At 37.0% G+C, this 19178-nt stretch overlaps 1 long non-coding RNA gene across 4 annotated transcripts in view; it reads right to left on the reverse strand.

The window, feature by feature from the left end:
* The window catches only part of LOC104873450, a 164236-nt gene extending 145808 nt beyond the window's left edge, over positions 1-18428 (reverse strand). For 3 of the 4 annotated variants that reach the window (XR_783475.1, XR_783474.1, XR_783476.1), the window contains exons 1-3: positions 18289-18428; positions 17646-17713; positions 2610-2757 (exon numbers count right to left, since the gene is read on the reverse strand). This is a non-coding gene — a long non-coding RNA (uncharacterized LOC104873450). Of the gene's footprint in view, positions 1-2609; positions 2758-17506; positions 17714-18288 lie in introns of all 4 variants that reach the window. The other variant, XR_783477.1, reaches the window with a different exon arrangement.
* Positions 18429-19178: the final 750 nt, after the last annotated feature.

The following is a 19178-nucleotide window of genomic DNA, read 5'->3' on the forward strand; positions in this document are numbered from 1 at the left end:
GTACTATAATTAGCAAATCTGTCATTCCAAACCAAAAGAGAGATAAAGACTTTCAGAGACAGATGCTAAGGGAGTTCATTATCACTACAACAACTTAAAATAAATGCTAAAGGAATTTCTTCATGTTAAAATTACAGTAACAACATAAAAACATAGAAACTATAAAATTGACTCTAAGGATAATAATATAGGTAATCATTAAAGGTAGTAATATAGGTAATAAGGTAAAGATAATAATACAGGTTAAAAAGGTAATATATACAATAAAGTTAAAATTAAAAAGCAACAACTATAACCATAATGATTTTAATTGATATACAATATATAAATGATATAAATCAAGGAATCAATAACATAAATTGCGGGAGGAAGAAAAAATGTGTAGAGTATCTCCACACGTGACATGATTTTATATGCAGAAGATTTCAAAGACTACACCAAAATACTGTGGGAACTAATAAACAAATTTGGTAAAGTTATACTACACAAAGTTAACATGAAAATCAGTTACTTTTGCCTATACCAATAAAAATGATCTGAGAAACAATTACAAATATTTCATATATAGAAACATTAAAAATACAATAAAACAAAATACTTAGGGAATAAATGTAATCAAAGAGGTAAAAGATATGTACACTGAAAACTATAAAATATTGATGAGAGAAATTGAAACGAAAAATAAATAAGAAAATATTCATAAATTGGAAGAATATTGTCAACAAGTTCATATTATCCAAAGTGATTTACAGATTCAATGCAATCCCATATCAAAATTCCAATGGACTTTTTATAAACATAGAAAGGGTAATTCTAAAATTCATATAGAGCCACAGAAATATCGAGAAAAAAGTATAAGGCAATAGGTGTCACACTACCATATTTTAAAATATACCATGTGCTAAAACTTTCATAGTTAAAAAAGCATGTGGATGTATAACAGGAGAGAAAACTCAGAAGCAAGTCCACAAATTTACAGATAATTTAACTTTGTAGGGAAGAACAGAATGATCTCACCCATATGTGGAATGGAAAGTTGATATAGAAATTGAAGGGGAAGGGGAATAAAAAGAATTCAGATGTGTTATTCACATGCACCAATTCCCCGAAATGAATGGGATCATTATGTACTGAAAATATGTACTAATAACAATAAAAATTGCTTAAAAAGACAAAAAAAAAGAGGAAGAAATCAGAACAGTAGTTTGAAAATGCTAGGGAGAATAGGATGTTAGGGAGAAATACAAAGAGGTTGATAAATGAGGTAAGAACTTCTGATGTACTATTTCATAATAGAGCAACTATAGATAATCATAAAATGCTACAATAAAGGATTATACAAGTTTTTGCTATAAAAAATGATAAATGTTTGAAGAGAGATGTTTAACCTGACTTAATTAACATGCGCTATATATACACATATAAGATATCACATTATATCTCATAAATATGTATAATTTTCATGTATCAGTTAAATGTAATTAAAAGTACTTTTTGCTTATTAAGCAACAGACATATTATTTTGTATTTTCTCTTAGATGTTTTAATATTATGTTTTTGTCTATAGGAATTTTTTGTTATGGTCTCAGGCAAGATCATATGTAGTGTTATTTTTTAAATTTTCCTATCATCATCTGTTAAATAATTTTCTATTACTGGTTTAAAACACTACTTATGGTATTATTATAATACACAAATTTTCATATTTACATGGGTTCATCTTTTGCCATCTCCTCTGTTCATTTATCTATTTTTATCTGGCACTATATCAATGCCAGATCAATCTAATTACTGCAGCATTATAAATATTCTTAATATCTGTTACTATCTAAGCAAGTCTACCTTTGTTTCCCCTCATTAAAGTTACTACAATTACTTTGGGGACTCTATATTTTGATATAAGTTTGAGGATTGTTTTCTTAAAATTCCATGAAAGATCTTGTGATTTACTTTGGAACTATACACATTTAGAGACTGTTGATATCTTTATGAAATAGAAGCTCTTCAGACATCACCATTTATTCAGATTTTTTTCTGCATTCTTCACATTAATGTCTATAATTTTCTAAGTAAGTATATTAATATAATGTATAATGATAAATTAAAATTAATAATATATGGTCCAAATTCTCAACATTATACAACTTTATCTGTAAATCTATTGTATATATTTCTAAATACAGATACTCTACTTATTTAAAAATCTCAATTACAATATTACTAAAGTCTGTATTGACTCTTACCACCAATTCTGAGGTGAAATGTGTGAATTTTCCCACCAAACCAACGAATTCTCCACACCGACTGATGGTTCTATAGCCCAGCTCAATTCAGATGTATCTAGACTTAGCACAAATCTCACAGATGCCATAATTCCTAGGCTAGTAGGTTTGCAAGTTAGAATCATTGGAACTATTTTGTCTGGAAAAAATTGTCTTAGCATATATCCTTTTCTTAAGAGGTCAACTACAAGAGGAAACAGTCCATTTTTGATGGGTATTAATAAAAAATTTAAACAGGAAATACAGGTTGAATGTTGCCCAAAGGATTAAAGCACATTTCTCCCACTAGTGCCCACGAAACTGGTGTTAATGAACGTAAATGCTCACCTGGTAGAAACCATGGTTGTCTGTGACATGGCGATCATTATCATGGCCTTATTTTTAGTCCAACGTGAAAGAGTTCATTTGTCTGAATTTTATTGTAAGGTGTTTTACAGATACGATTAGCCCCATTCAATTTGAAATGCTGTAAAATCTAAAATGATGAAAATACACATAAAAGTACAAAGCAAAGCAGTTAAAAGTAACCATAGAAGACATCATTAAAAAAAGAAAGAAAGAAATGATGATGAGAGTAAAAGGGCAGCCCCTAATAGTTTGGAGACATTAATTATATCTATAACCAATAAAACACTTGTTCATAATAAAGAATTTTTACAAATCAGTAAAAAAAAATGTAGACAACACAATAGAAAAAAATGGGAAAAGAAACGAATAGGCTCTCTACCCACCCCTGAAAAGGATATCCAAACTGCCAAAATTCATAGAAAATGATGTTGAGTTTAATTATTCATCAAGGAAATACAAATTAAACACACATATGAATGGTTAAAACCAAGATGAACAAAACCAAGTGTAGGCAAAGACATTGGCAAATTATAATTCTCACACAATTTTTAAGGGGGTTTAAATCAATTATTTGGCAAGTTGGCCTAGCTAATAAAACTAAACATATGCTTGCCTTTAACTTAGGCATTCCACACTAAAGAAGAAAACCAACAAATAAGTACCCATATCCACCAAAACTTGTCAAAATCTTTCGTGCAGCCTTATTTGCAAGGGCAGAAAAACAAACAACACAAATGCCTATCAATAATAACATGGATATCTTTCGATAAAACGATGAACCAGATAATTATGCATTTGTAGAAAAACGGGTGAACCCTAGGACCATAATACTAAGTGGAATAAATCAGACACAGAAGGTTAACTATCACATTTTTCCATAAGTGAGAAATCCAGAGTATAAATAACTCAAAGCACAAAGTAAAAAACGAATGATAGGAAACAGGAGGACAGACTTTGCGGAAATGAGGAGGAGGCCTGGGGACAGAGGGAAAGGGGATGGAGCGGAGGGGGAGAAAAAGTAAAATGATGTGATATGTAGATGGATCAACTGCCCACGATGAACGTATTTATTATATACTACATATAATAATAAAAAATGAAACAGATACTATTCTATAATTAGAATGATTTTGCTATACTAAAAAAATGGATAAAACTCACAAAGGTAAACTGAAGAAAATGAACCAGGCACAAAAGTGTTTCTATAGGACTCTGTTTATATAATGTCCAAACCAGGAAAAACCTATCAATGGCAACAGACCCCAAGAGCATCATTATCCTTGAGGAAGGACTGAGTGGCTGAAAGAGGAGTCCAAGGGGGACCCTTGGGTACAGGTAAGTGTTACATCTTGATGTGATGAGTTTTCAGTGTTATAATTATTAGACATATTAATTGTACAAATTAATGGGCTTCATTTTGAAATTTCCATATATGCATATAAAGTGCTCTTCTTATAGCTATGGTATTTAAATGCAAGCATTTGCTTTGTGAAACCTGGGCTGTGCATTTAGCATTGAGCACAATTTCTACACTTGCATAAAAACTTTAAGTAGAGATGAAAAATAATTCTAGGCATTTTGCAGGAAAGCCACAAAACTAGAAAAAAAAATCTGATTCTTAACACAACAATGACAATCATTTGCTAAAGAAGGACAGATTCTTTCAGATGTTAGTTTAGAACACAGTTCACAAATTTAAATGACTGCAAAGGGCACAATTTTCACAAGCATATGTGACAGGGCCAGGTGTGAGGCAGTAGGGATTAAAAGGGTAGCATTGTTTCCAGACAAAATGCAAAGCCCAGTTACTTCATCTTTAAAAACACTGTGCACATAATTCCCAGACCAGTGGTTATACAAGCTGAGATTACAAGGATTATTCTGTCTGCGAGGAAGAAACAAAATTATTTGTCTTGCACACATTTTTCTCTTTAATAGACCAACAGGTAAAGGAAATAGTAGGCTTATCTGTGACATGTTACTGAAGAGGACTGAGAGAGAAACGGGAACTGGAGAAGCCAACTGATTTTGCCCATAGGCCTACAGCCCATTTTTTCTACCAGTATCCAGCAATGAACTTCAATATCTGCCTTGCTGAAACTCAAGAAGTATTTGACATTGCTGTGCATAGATGTCTCCTAGGAGTGGAACTCTTGCTGGGTAAATAAATTTGTTTTCTCTTTGGAAGATCACCCTGCCTTTTCTTTCCAACCACAGAGATCGTGAAAGCATTCAGTTTTTGTGTGATGACAAAAGAAACATAAAAAAGCAAGAGGTCTTAGCATGGTAAAAAGGTACTTTGCTGATTAGTCAATACCTCACCTATCCTAATTTGTAATGGGACGAAGAAAATGATTTGCTTAGCGTTGACATATTTGGTATATTGAAAAGAGCACCAGTCATAGAGTCAAAATGACCGAGCACAAGGTCTTCCTGTGGCACTTACTAGTTGTATGACTTCGATGACTTACTAAACCTTTCTCTTCCTGTGAAATGGGAAAGAGTAATTTATATCCTAAGGCATAGGCAGAAATCTTAGTTCCCAGACTTAAGCTTGTAAGATGTGTCAATTTGATTTCCTTTTAATTGACTTGAGTCAGCAAGTGTCTCTGTAAGAACTAGATGGTCCACTCCTGAGTGTTTACCTGTAAGGGATTTAACAGAAGGCCTATTGATAGTGAGGGGCGAAGTTAAGGAAACCATCAAGGGAGAACTGACTGCACAGTATCTGTTACCTCTCCTAAGCCTCAGTGAACAGGGACAGAAGAAATGTTTCCAGGAAAACATTTCACACTGGGAAGGAAAGAGGGAAAGAGTCACGGCACAAAAATAAGGACTGCTGACCAGAAGCTGTAACCGGGGCACAACAGCCACTGCCAGAATATCACTGCCACAGCAAAGTGAGCCAAGACAACCAACTTTCTGGATTCCTGCTCCTCTCGAGCTCCTGTGCCTCCTGTTGGCAGAACCCGACCCTCCCATCTTCCTGTACCAACTAGCATCACCCACTGTGTGAATTCAAGCAAAATTCTAAGACTGTGAGAAAGTAGATGACAGATACCGTTACAGATTATACTCCCCGAGCAAGGAAGACAGAGTAGAGTGGCTCCAAGGGTGGGCAACACAAAATAACTGTCCCAGTGTGCGACCACAACAGTGTAGAGAGTAAATGATTAGTTAGATTCCCAAGAGTGGCACCAACGCTGAGAACTCTCAGACTTTTATTTAGAATATATTTAGAAAAAAAGCAGAAGAAAAGCAGTTTGGGCAAGGAACTGTCTCAAGGTGAAGCAGTTTTCTTGGGGAAAGAGGAAGGATAACAACCAGACACAAAATGCTTAACTTAATCTAAACTTCCAGTGTATCCGTTCACTCCTCACAGAGCCTACATGTTTATGGCCCACAGTTTAATCATGCACTCCTTGGTCAAGGCCCCCACAAATAACAAGCAGCTAATTTATTTTTGTGCCTACATCCTGTTCAGTAGCTGTGTTAGTTTTAGTTATTATTTTCCACCTGCCCTTATATCCCAACCATTAGGGATTGCGGCTGGCTGAACTGTTGTGGTCCTTCTTAGTGCCCAAAAATGGAGGAACCAAGGAGGCGTTCCAACCCCTGGCTTACACTAGGAACTTCTGAGAGCCTGTTGGCTCTGTTTGAATGGTCCCTTCAGGTCTGTGGTCCAGGTAAGTTCTCCAAGCCATGACTCAGGATCCTCATTGGGACTAGAATTCCCTATTGCCTGCATTTGACCTCCAGGGAACACCATCTGTTATATGCAATGGAGGCCACGCCATCTGCTCAAGGTACAACCAAGAAACAAGTGTCCCCTACCCTCTAGAGCTGCTAACTCTTGTCTATTTCCCACTTTCTGGGAACTCTGTCTATTCCCTCCCCCACCAATCCATCCACGTATCCAACAACCACCAAAACATTTCCCTCTCCCTTGCCCATCCACTTCCTACCTGGTAAGAGTTCAGAGTGAGGTAAAGCTTTTGTAGAAGATCAATAGACTTTTACTTTTCTGGCAGCTTTTACAAAATTTTCCTAGGCATAAAGGTAGCAAGGACCTAGATATCTGGAAACCTGAGGAAGAAAACTAACTTCCTCCTTGTACTCTTGCAGGCTCATGACACTATAGTGCGCTACCCATCCCTGGGACAGGTGCAGCTTTTCTTTATACTGTCTATAGTCATTATACTATAAACTTTATATCATCTGTAGACTTTGTACTGTCTATAGTCTTTTCTCCAGACACTCCTTCCTTAACTCAGTGCACAACCTGGTACCTTTTTACACTTTGGGTCTCAGCTTACCTGTCTCTCCCTCAGAAATTCCTCTTTTTTCCAAACTTAAAAAAAAATATTGATAGCATCTTGCTTATTCCCTCCAGCATCTCAGACTATCCTGGGTGTTTATTTACAGGTTTATGGTTTATCTTTTTTAACTAGAAGCCGGTCCTGTTAATCTTACTATTGTCCTCAGTACTAGCACCTAGTATGACTTCGTAAGTATCAGTAGACCGAAAGAATAAATGTTTTAGTAAATGAACCAATGAATCTTCTCATTGAAACTATTATGAGTAATCCGAGGACGTTTGCTGTTTCCCCACTGTTACCACTGGTGGAGAGATGACATGTGATGCTTGGATAGAGCAAGAAGAAAATCAAAGTGTTGTGAATTCCAGTTCCTCTTGATACAAAGGCTCTCGGTGTGTTACTTTCTTTCCCACCACAAGCTGAGGTATAATTGCTATGCTAAAAACTGCACATAATTAACATATACAATTTTGTGAGTTGGAATATACATAAATTCTTACGTTACCATTACCACCACCCATCCAGGTGGTAAACATATATCTCTCACTTCCAAGTCTCCTTCTTTCCCTTTGTTTTTTCAGATTTTTTTTTGTTTTATTTTTGTAGTGAACTGTTACGAAAGCTACATTGTTAATAAGTGTTTAAGTAAGTACTACCTTATCAACAATGGGCACTGTGCTGTACAGCCAGTCTCTGGAGTTTACTCCTGTGTAACTGTAACTTTATATCCACTGAGCAATAAGCCCCCATACTTGCCGCTCCACCCTCTGGCGATCACAATCCTATTGTCTATTTCTATATCTTTCAGTATTTCAGTCACCACCTGCAAGTGGAATTGATCAGTATTTGTTCATCTGTGACTAATATGGCACTGAGCATGATGGAGTCCAGGTTCATCTACGCTGTTGGATGTAAATGGTAAGATTTTTTTTTCCTTTTCAAGGTTGAATAATATTTTACATATATGCCACATTTTCTTTCCCGTTTACAAATCAAAGTCACAATGAGATACCCCTTGCAGTTATTAAGATGGCTATTATCAAAACACTAAAAGTTAAGTATGGATGAGGTGTCTCAATATATATATATTTTTTAATCTACAATTTGAACCAGCATTCTGGGACGGAATTCCCTGCCACTCCAGACCAGATAGACATACCAAAACACACATACTTTACAGAATCTATATTTCTTTCTCCATTCCCAACTGCTGCTCCTCCATCATTCCGTTACTTTAACAACCCATAGCAGCCACAGAGGGTTTTCTAAACACATGAAAGGAAAAGGATTTCATTGCCCTCCTTTTCCCTTTTCCTTTCTGACTTGTCATAGATTCAATGAAGCCACACCATTATCAGTTTGATTAAAGAAAAGAAAGTTAACCTGTCAGAAAATTGCTTTCTGCAGCACTAAAGGAATTTGGGTGGTAAGGCAAGACAGACAGGCTTTTAAAATTCTTTCATGGTTGACACCAACGTGCTGAGTGACACTACTGTGAGGGCTCCAGCTGCAAGATGACTCTCAGATTGCTCCGCTCATTTGGCCACAACCCAGCAGGTGTGGCAACGCTCCTTTCTGCTAAACACGTGGTTTCGTTATGTCATCACAAGACCACTTACTGACAAATTTAGAAGAAATTTTAAGTAAAAAAAAAAAAAAGAGGAAGAAAAAATAGCAATCGTCATAAAGACACTCATGAAATTTTACTAAACACGTGCAAATACTTGCAGTCACTAGTTCAATTTCTGTATCTCAGCATTTTTATCTATCTCCTATTGTCTCTGATCCATTGCTCTTCCTCCATCTCTCTCTGTCTGTCTCTTTCTGTCTCTCTCTCTCTCTCTCTCTCTCTCTCTCTCTCTCACACACACACACACACACACACAGTCTTAAAGTCATTTACTTTGGTAAAATTTTCTCCAAAACATGTTTTCAAACACTATTCAGACCCTCATACTCCCACACTCAAAAATTCTCTTTGTCTTGTTTTTAAAGTGCTTTTAATCCAGACGTTTCTTCACTACAGATGGCAAATTTCATACCGTAGATAGCCTTAGAGGAGACCTTAGAGGATGAACTGAGTATATTTGTATCCACAATCATAGTCTTATTTTATCTATTTATTTACTTTTGGTGCCTGGGATCAAACTCAGGACCTTTTGCTTGCGAGGCAGGCAGTGGCACCATTGAGCTAAATCCCCAGCACCTATATTTCATCTTTATTAAAAAGTTTAAAATTGTGTAAAATATTCTTTCCAGCTCCAGTCCAAATGCCAGTTTCTAAACTCTGAAGCTTTTTTCCAGCTTTCCCAAAACTCTGAATTTTTTCCAGCTTTCCCATAAAGGCAAAGGATTTCTCATTCCTCTGTTAATCTTCTCTCGATTCTCATGCACGATTTAGAATACATGCTTTGCCTGGTGGCATTTACGTCACATTTTTCCAAGAGGCTACACGTGTCTAGAGCACAGAATCCTATGGAGTCATTCCTCACTCTTACATAACTTCACAACACAAAACACCATTCCTATTTGTAAAATCCTGTTTTAACGCTGCTAGCTAATGAGCATGATACCAGTATTTCTCTTATTCTCCAAAACCAATCTTCTTTAGGAATTTCAATCCAGTGGAAAATGTGCCGTAGAGGTTACTCAGATAAGCTTTATTATAACCCAATATATGTACTGAACGTAAAAGTCCCCAATATTCTCCAGTGTTCCTTGAATTAATCCCATAGTTTGTGCCAGGCAGCCAGTCCCAAGGAGTACCAAGTGCTCTCTGGGGAGCAGGCGTCTCCTTGACTGTGGAAAAATATGGGGGCAACAAGCAGGAGGCAGTCTCTAATAATGCTTTTCTGTGAGACATGGTAACATTTATTTTTTAAATTAATACTTTTCTGGCAGTATAATTTATTAATATATAATATACTTATAATAAGCTGCAAATATATAGTCTGCCAAAAATGTATACGTGCTTCAGGAAAAGAAAAATGGCATGATGTTTTTTCAACATTTGGTGTACCCCTCAGATGGGGAACCCTAGAGGATATCATATATTACAGAAAACCCACTATACTGCCAGCTCTTAGAGAAGAAATTCAACATGCAGTCTCAATGGAACTTTGACCAACGTTACCAAAGCAGCAGTTCACTGTTATAATAATGTCTGAAAGCTAATGGCCACCACTTTGAGCACCTCTTATAATTGTAAAGGCTAAAGGTAGGTTGTATTAATCTCATGATGTCTCAATAAATTTGGTATTAAAATACATATACAACTTTTTTCTTTTGATATGTATATACATTTTGGTAGACTCTGTATATACAGTAAAACCTTTGTTTCTGAGCATAATTTTTTTCCTGAAACATGCTTGTAATCCAAAGCACTTGTACATCAAAGCGAATTTCCCCATAAGAAAGAGTGGAAACTCAGATGGTTTGTTTCATGACCCCAAAATATTCATATAAAATTATTACAATACTATAATATAATACAACAAAATAAAAATAATACTAACTATATAGAAAAATTAATAAGTTAACCTGCACCTACCTTTGAAAACTTTCGTGGCTGGTGTGAGGGAGACAAAGAGAGCTTATCGCATAGGACAATTTTCACTATCACTAATGGAATCACTGCTATCTATTGACTCAATGGTATCTTTGTCTTATTGTGCCTCTTTAAAAGGTGCCTATCCAAGGACATTTGCTTTTTGCCTCCTTTTGAGGATTTCACAGAAATGTGACATTGCATCGTCATTAAACAGATCCATTGCCTACACTGCTACTGCCTTATTCAGGTGGTGTTCTTCTATGAAAATTTGCACTGTTTCCTACATTTAACACACCTCCCTAATCTCATCTGGAGCAAGGGATTCATCTGCCTTGTCCTCCTCTGCAGACAAGAATTGTTGCAGTTGGGAGATGATCACTCACAATTCCTGAGAGAGAGAGTTGTGATCATGTGATGTTTGGCATCACATATTGCAAGATGTCAGTCACTTATCAAGTTAAACTGTATTAGAAATGTTTGCTTGCCTTGCAGAACATTCATAGAACAAGTTACTCACAATCCAAGGTTTTACTATACTTTGGTGAGTTTGACATATAAACATCAGTGAAACTGTTAACACAGTGAAAATAACAAGAATTTCCACTGCCTCTAAAAGTTTCCTTGGGTTATTGTTTAATCCATCACTACTGCCAGTCCTATCTAGACAACCATTGGTTTGGTTTCCATCAATTTCAGATGATACGCATTTTCTAGGAGTTTTGTATAAAGGAAGTTATGCACAGATACTCTATTTTTTGTGTGACTTCTTTTACCAAGCACAGAAATCTTGAATTTGTTCCATGTTCTTACAGATATCTGTAGTTCTTTTCTTTTTAAATGAAAAAGATAAAAATAAAAATTTTCTTTGTAAATGGTGTAGAACTCCCTTGTCTAGGTGAAACATGTTTTCAAACACTATTCAGACCCTCATACTCCCACCTTCAAAAATTCTCTTTGTCTTGTTTTTAAAGTGCTTTTAATCCAGACGTTTCTTCACTACAGATGGCAAATTTCATACCGTAGATAGCCTTAGAGGAGATGAACTGAGTATATCTGTATCCACAATCATAGTCTTATTTTATCTATTTATTTACTTTTGGTACCTGGGATCAAACTCAGGACCTTTTGCTTGCGAGGCAGGCAGTGGCACCATTGAGCTAAATCCCCAGCACCTATATTTCATCTTTATTAAAAAGTTTAAAATTGTGTAAAATATTCTTTCCAGCTCCAGTCCAAATGCCAGTTTCTAAACTCTGAAGCTTTTTTCCAGCTTTCCCATAAAGGCAAAGGATTTCTCATTCCTCTGTTAATCTTCTCTCAATTCTCATGCACGATTTAGAATACATGCTTTGCCTGGTGGCATTTACGTCACATTTTTCCAAGAGGCTACATGTTTCTAGAGCACAGAATCCTATGGAGTCATTCCTCACTCTTACATAACTTCACAACACAAAACACCATTCCTATTTGTAAAATCCTGTTTTAACGCTGCTAGCTAATGAGCATGATACCAGTATTTCTCTTATTCTCCAAAACCAATCTTCTTTAGGAATTTCAATCCAGTGGAAAATGTGCCGTAGAGGTTACTCAGATAAGCTTTATTATAACCCAATATATGTACTGAACGTAAAAGTCCCCAATATTCTCCAGTGTTCCTTGAATTAATCCCATAGTTTGTGCCAGGCAGCCAGTCCCAAGGAGTACCAAGTGCTCTCTGGGGAGCAGGCGTCTCCTTGACTGTGGAAAAATATGGGGGCAACAAGCAGGAGGCAGTCTCTAATAATGCTTTTCTGTGAGACATGGTAACATTTATTTTTTAAATTAATACTTTTCTGGCAGTATAATTTATTAATATATAATATACTTATAATAAGCTGCAAATATATAGTCTGCCAAAAATGTATACGTGCTTCAGGAAAAGAAAAATGGCATGATGTTTTTTCAACATTTGGTGTACCCCTCAGATGGGGAACCCTAGAGGATATCATATATTACAGAAAACCCACTATACTGCCAGCTCTTAGAGAAGAAATTCAACATGCAGTCTCAATGGAACTTTGACCAACGTTACCAAAGCAGCAGTTCACTGTTATAATAATGTCTGAAAGCTAATGGCCACCACTTTGAGCACCTCTTATAATTGTAGAGGCTAAAGGTAGGTTGTATTAATCTCATGATGTCTCAATAAATTTGGTATTAAAATACATATACAACTTTTTTCTTTTGATATGTATATACATTTTGGTAGACTCTGTATATACAGTAAAACCTTTGTTTCTGAGCATAATTTTTTTCCTGAAACATGCTTGTAATCCAAAGCACTTGTACATCAAAGCGAATTTCCCCATAAGAAAGAGTGGAAACTCAGATGGTTTGTTTCATGACCCCAAAATATTCATATAAAATTATTACAATACTATAATATAATACAACAAAATAAAAATAATACTAACTATATAGAAAAATTAATAAGTTAACCTGCACCTACCTTTGAAAACTTTCGTGGCTGGTGTGAGGGAGACAAAGAGAGCTTATCGCATAGGACAATTTTCACTATCACTAATGGAATCACTGCTATCTATTGACTCAATGGTATCTTTGTCTTATTGTGCCTCTTTAAAAGGTGCCTATCCAAGGACATTTGCTTTTTGCCTCCTTTTGAGGATTTCACAGAAATGTGACATTGCATCGTCATTAAACAGATCCATTGCCTACACTGCTACTGCCTTATTCAGGTGGTGTTCTTCTATGAAAATTTGCACTGTTTCCTACATTTAACACACCTCCCTAATCTCATCTGGAGCAAGGGATTCATCTGCCTTGTCCTCCTCTGCAGACAAGAATTGTTGCAGTTGGGAGATGATCACTCACAATTCCTGAGAGAGAGAGTTGTGATCATGTGATGTTTGGCATCACATATTGCAAGATGTCAGTCACTTATCAAGTTAAACTGTATTAGAAATGTTTGCTTGCCTTGCAGAACATTCATAGAACAAGTTACTCACAATCCAAGGTTTTACTATACTTTGGTGAGTTTGACATATAAACATCAGTGAAACTGTTAACACAGTGAAAATAACAAGAATTTCCACTGCCTCTAAAAGTTTCCTTGGGTTATTGTTTAATCCATCACTACTGCCAGTCCTATCTAGACAACCATTGGTTTGGTTTCCATCAATTTCAGATGATACGCATTTTCTAGGAGTTTTGTATAAAGGAAGTTATGCACAGATACTCTATTTTTTGTGTGACTTCTTTTACCAAGCACAGAAATCTTGAATTTGTTCCATGTTCTTACAGATATCTGTAGTTCTTTTCTTTTTAAATGAAAAAGATAAAAATAAAAATTTTCTTTGTAAATGGTGTAGAACTCCCTTGTCTAGGTGTACTCCATTTTATCTGCTGATTGACCTATTGATAGACCCTCGGATTAATTCCAAATTAAAGCTAATAGGCACATTTATGTACAGGTCTATGTGAAAAATGGTCTTCACATCTATTGAGTAAACATAAAACAGTGCAATTGCTAGGTCACATAGTGGGTATAAGATATGTTTAGCCTTAGAAGAAAACACCCAAAGTGGTTGCAAAAGTAACTATAACACTTTTTTGCTTCTACTATGAATGTTTTGTTGTTGCTGTTGTTGTTGTTTTCTGTACTGGGGATTGAACCCACAACCTTCCCACTGAACTACATCCCCAGAACTTTTTGAAATTTTTATTTTAAAAATAAATAATATTTATTTTTAAAATATTAATTTATTTTAAAATTAAAATTTATTTTTAAAATAATATTTATTTTTAAATTAAAATAGGTTCTCACTAAGTCACCCAGGCTGGTCCCTTACTTTACACCCTCTTGCCTCGGCTTCCCAGAATTCTGAGATTACAGGTGGGCACCACCACACTCAGCTACTAGGAGTGTTTTCATACCTTCAGTGGTTCTATATTCTAACTCACACTTGATATTGCCGATCTCTTTTTTTTTTATTTTAGCCACTCCCAAGAGATGAAATAGTATCTTATTATGGTTTTATTTGCATTTTCTTGATGATAAAGCCATATTTTTCATAATTTCATAGTCAATTATAAATCTCCTGTTTTGAAACATCTCTTTAAACTTTGCTTACTCTTTGTTGGGCTTTCACTCACAAACTTGTAAAAACCTTTATGTATTTTAAATGCAGGTATTTGGACTGATTTATATATCACTCACAATATGTATTTTATGTATTTACAAGTCAGTTCTAAGTTGCATTTGGCTATAGTTGTTTTATCAAGATGTCAGAAGTTTAGACAGAAACATTACCTTTGTGGGAAAGTATACATTATCCAGCTCCTAATCTACCACCTTAAACCTAACAGTATTCAATAAATGTGCTGAACAAACAAAGTATTTAAATTAACTAGTTAAGCATACGAATGCCTTAGTTTATCATGAAAATTTCAAAGAAAATATAATATGGACTTTTTAAATAAACCAGCAAGACAATAAAGCCATGCGCTGATGGGAAGAAATGACAAGCAAAGAGGAAAATGTGTCTCTTTTTCTGAAGGTTTGCAATGCAACAGGTACTGTAAAATGAATCTTTAAAGTTAGATGCTCTCCCTCAGAGGCAAATGACTCCTCCAAACATCCTCAGGTCTAGCCATAAAAGGTTCCCTTCACCTATCCTCAGCCAGATAAATGGATAGAATATACAAGTGCGGCACCAGAAGTTCAAAGTGAAGTTTCATTTCCAGAGGGAAGGAAGGAGAGATCCGGGTCCAGAAATGGAAGAAAGAAGCCTGAACATGTCTATTGTCTCCTTTATTCCTTCTCCTCGCTGACACTTGCTATAAAAGACCCTAACATAGGCATACAAGGGGTGGCAGCGACTTGAGGAAAATGAGCCCCTCCATCTCCTCAGAGCTGTCTCTGAGTAAATCCCTTCTTTTACCCAAATAAATGGCCTCCTTTGATTTGGTCAGTGGTGAACAAATAAACCTGAGCTTAGTGGCCAGTCATATGCAGACCCTCCATCTGGGAGAATTAATTGTAACCCCTGTACTATTGTTGTCGCAATTTAATAAATAATAAACCTCTTGTGATAAAACTTTACTTAAGACTATATGTTGTTGCACAGTGAGAGTTAATGTGGGTGGGAATGGCATCTTATTTAGCTTTACAAATTTCCCGCACATATCTCAGTTTCTGCCGTACATACACTAAGTATCTAACAAGTGTCTCGGCTGGAGGCAAACAGAACACAGCTATGTCAGCTTTGAGCAGATGAGGATGTGGAGTAAGGGGGCACTGGACAAAGACTGACCTGACGGAAATGTGTAGGCTACAAGGGGAAGGAGTACTAACTGCAGAGTGATAAATGTTAAGAGAAGGGCTGCCACACAGAGGGAAGAGGCTCAAGGAGACCGGAGGGGAGCACCCTTCCAACTAGGGGGACATGAGCAGGCAAGATATTAATGAGTACCTGCTGGGCATAGGCATGGGCAAGAAACAAGGAAGAGAGACACCTTAGCAGTTCCAGCTTTCCTGCAGGCATGCGGCTGATTGGTTCCTATGAGAGTTAATAGAGCTGGGATGAGGAGAAATGGGTAAAACTGGAGCCACATCAAATGGTGTGAAAAAGAGAAGGTGAGCTAGAAGGAAGAAAGTGTAAGGAAAAAGTACATCTGTGAGTAAGACTACAGCCACCAATCCTCCTTACACACAGAAGCTTGCCCTGATGTGTGCCAGGGCTGTGAAATGAGAGACCCACAGCATCACAAAGCTTCACCACCTTTCCCCATACACATTAGCAATTAGTTTCTTTGCTTCCTTCTACTTCTGCCCTGGTCCTGACATCCTTCTTAGCGATCGAAGCCCAGAGCCCATGACCACCCGAGACATCAAAGGTCTGCCTCGAAGTCACATCCCTCTCTTCAGTGTGGCAACCTTTTCTTCCTGACCTTCAAAATGTCTTATTTTTCCACTCTTGGTACTATCTGACCAAGAAAACAAATATCCCTATCGGCCTTTTGTTTTTGGCCTCCCTCTGGCTGGAAATGTCTTTTAACAGTTTCACTTATGTTACTCTCAGCAGTGGATCTGGGAAATGATCTTCCTATTCACATGGAAATTACGGGGCCATTCTTCTGTCTTTCTCCTTTACTGAGCAGCTGACAGGTGGAGCCCAGAGCAGAGATTTGTTCAGAATTATTCAGGAGACAATGAGGACTCTATGAGGATCTTACCTTCTATTTTTATGTTGTCATTATTTTCTAATTTTTTAATAAAAATCTGGCGATTGGAATTTAAAGTGAAAGATTAAATAGTATTTGCCATAATAAACACAGGTGGAGAGGGCCTTTTCCACTCTTCCTTCTGCCTGTAGGAACTCGCACTGCTGCAATGCTTTTGTCTTTACTTTCACAGAAGGAACTAAATACATGGTATTTAATTTTACTCTAACTATTTAAGGACTGCCTTTCTTGAATGTATTAGCCAAATGCTTATTTTTGTGTACCTGTGCTAGTTTGGCTTGTCTGAGATGGAAAAATGGGCCGCAAAGAAATCTTTTATTCAACATTTACCATAGGAAAATAAATTCCATGTGTCTTAGAGACTTTCTTCATCACTGGAACAAAATACCCAATACCCGAAACCTAAAGATGGAGAGGTTTACTTTGGCGCAGGTTTCAGTCTATGGTCAGCTGGCTTTAAGGCAAGACAGCATGGCAGAAGGGCATAGAGGAGTAGAGCTGCTCAGAGCATGGCAGACAGGAAGGGGAAGAGGGGAGGAAGGGAGGGAGAGAATTAGGAGCGAAGGAGATAGAACCTTCTAGGCCTCACCACCAGTGACCACCTGCTCCCACCAGGCTTTAACTCCCAGCCTCACATCTAGCTACAAACTCATCAGAGCATCATATCCCTGTGATCCAGTCACCTCCCCAAAGCCCCCACTATGAGTGCGTGAGGCTTTCGGGACACATCCAGGTATAAGCTGGAACACTGTACATCTTCTTACCTTATTTGATATGGTTTATTAAAGTTGTACTGGGTGACGGGAAGACCTTAAAATGCCTGGGTTTCAATCTCAGCAACATTATCCATCAACTTTTGACAAAATTCCAGGGTAAAACTGAGCATGCAGGAATCACGTTTACCTTTGAAGTTTTTCCCGTTATTAATTCGTGAGCTCCCGTTTGACAGCCTCTTCCTCAAAGGTAACAGCCTTTAAAAGGAAAATAATCTTAATGGAAATGAAAGGATCCCTACTGGCAGCAAAGAAAGAGAAAGGGAAGAATTCCAGACTAGTGGAGAGGGTCTTGCGAGCCAAGAAGAGGGAGGAAGAAAGCTTCCTGGCAAGCTGAAATCACAGTACACGGCCAACTTTTCCTCCGGTCTGTGGGCCTGACCTCCAGGAGAAAAAAAGCTGGCACCACAAGGTGAGGCAGAACGGTGTGCGCATGCTTACTACTGACTAACAGCCTCCTATTTGTATTACTGCAAAATACCGCCTTGAGCTACAGTAGTTCCGTGGAGCAAATGGTGAATCACTTACAGGTTCTCTTGAACAATCTGTAATAATGGTATTTTACTCAGCCAAATCTCTTCCATGATTGATCTATACAAGACCCTGTTAGAAACTTCCTGTGGAAGAAGATTATTACAGAATCACAAGGATGAAAAAAGAGACTTGAGACCCAATTGGCCAAATATAATTCTTTTAGATTTCACCTAAACAGCCCTGCAATTCTCAAGTAAGTGGAGGCTAGGTATTGAAACCAGAGCTGATACCAGACTCACGGTGTACGAGATTTCTGGGTTTCCTTTGTTTCTCCGGTATCCCCAACAGCATCCCCACTGTGGATGCCTGCGTATGGATCTACGCAGCAGTGTGCTGCAGTTATCCATGCTGCCCGGAATGAGCTGAAGACCCCTGTCTCTTCCCAACTCACATTCAGTGACATCACCATGGCAGCTTGACGTCAGCCATAGTGAAAGTATCTTCACCATGGAAACGGCCAAAAATTCTAAATCAGAGTTAGTTTTGTTCTGAAAAGCAGTTAGTAAGGATGTATCAACAGTCTGATATCCTATCTGTGTGCGTGCAAGGTTTGTAGACAGATACCCAAGTATAAGCACAGAGTCTGCAAAGTTGTATACACACTTGATTCAGCAGTTTGCCTCGGTAATAAATGCCTGCAAGCTCACGGTCCGCCGCTTTGAGTACTTCTTGTAATTGTAGAGGTCGGAGGTAACTCATGTTAATCTCATGATATCTCAATAAATTTATATTAAAATATTTATATAAGCTTTTCTTTCCCTGATGTATACATTTTTGCCAAACTCTGTAAATTCAATGAACAGATCACACACATATATAATATGAATGTGAATGTATGTGTCGAAGTAAACAAGAGGAGGTACACGTATAGTCGGCTTGCATTGCACCTCAACTTATAGTGCGAGTTCATTTTTCAGTTACTCATTTTATGTTGCTATTGAAACATTTTTACTTAAAAAAAACCCTCCTTGTATAATGTAAAATCGCACATGTTCCCCCAAACTTTCTAGTAATTACTGCCGTACTCGCTTGCTAGATATAGAGACACATTACCCAATATCCACACATTTAAAAAGGAGAGGTTTACTTTGCCTCATATTTCATTCCAGGGTCAGCTGGTTCCAAGGCA

The sequence above is a fragment of the Fukomys damarensis genome, unplaced genomic scaffold (assembly GCF_012274545.1).
Source record: "Fukomys damarensis isolate Sample0158 unplaced genomic scaffold, DMR_v1.0_HiC HiC_scaffold_31, whole genome shotgun sequence".
NCBI lineage: Eukaryota > Metazoa > Chordata > Mammalia > Rodentia > Bathyergidae > Fukomys > Fukomys damarensis.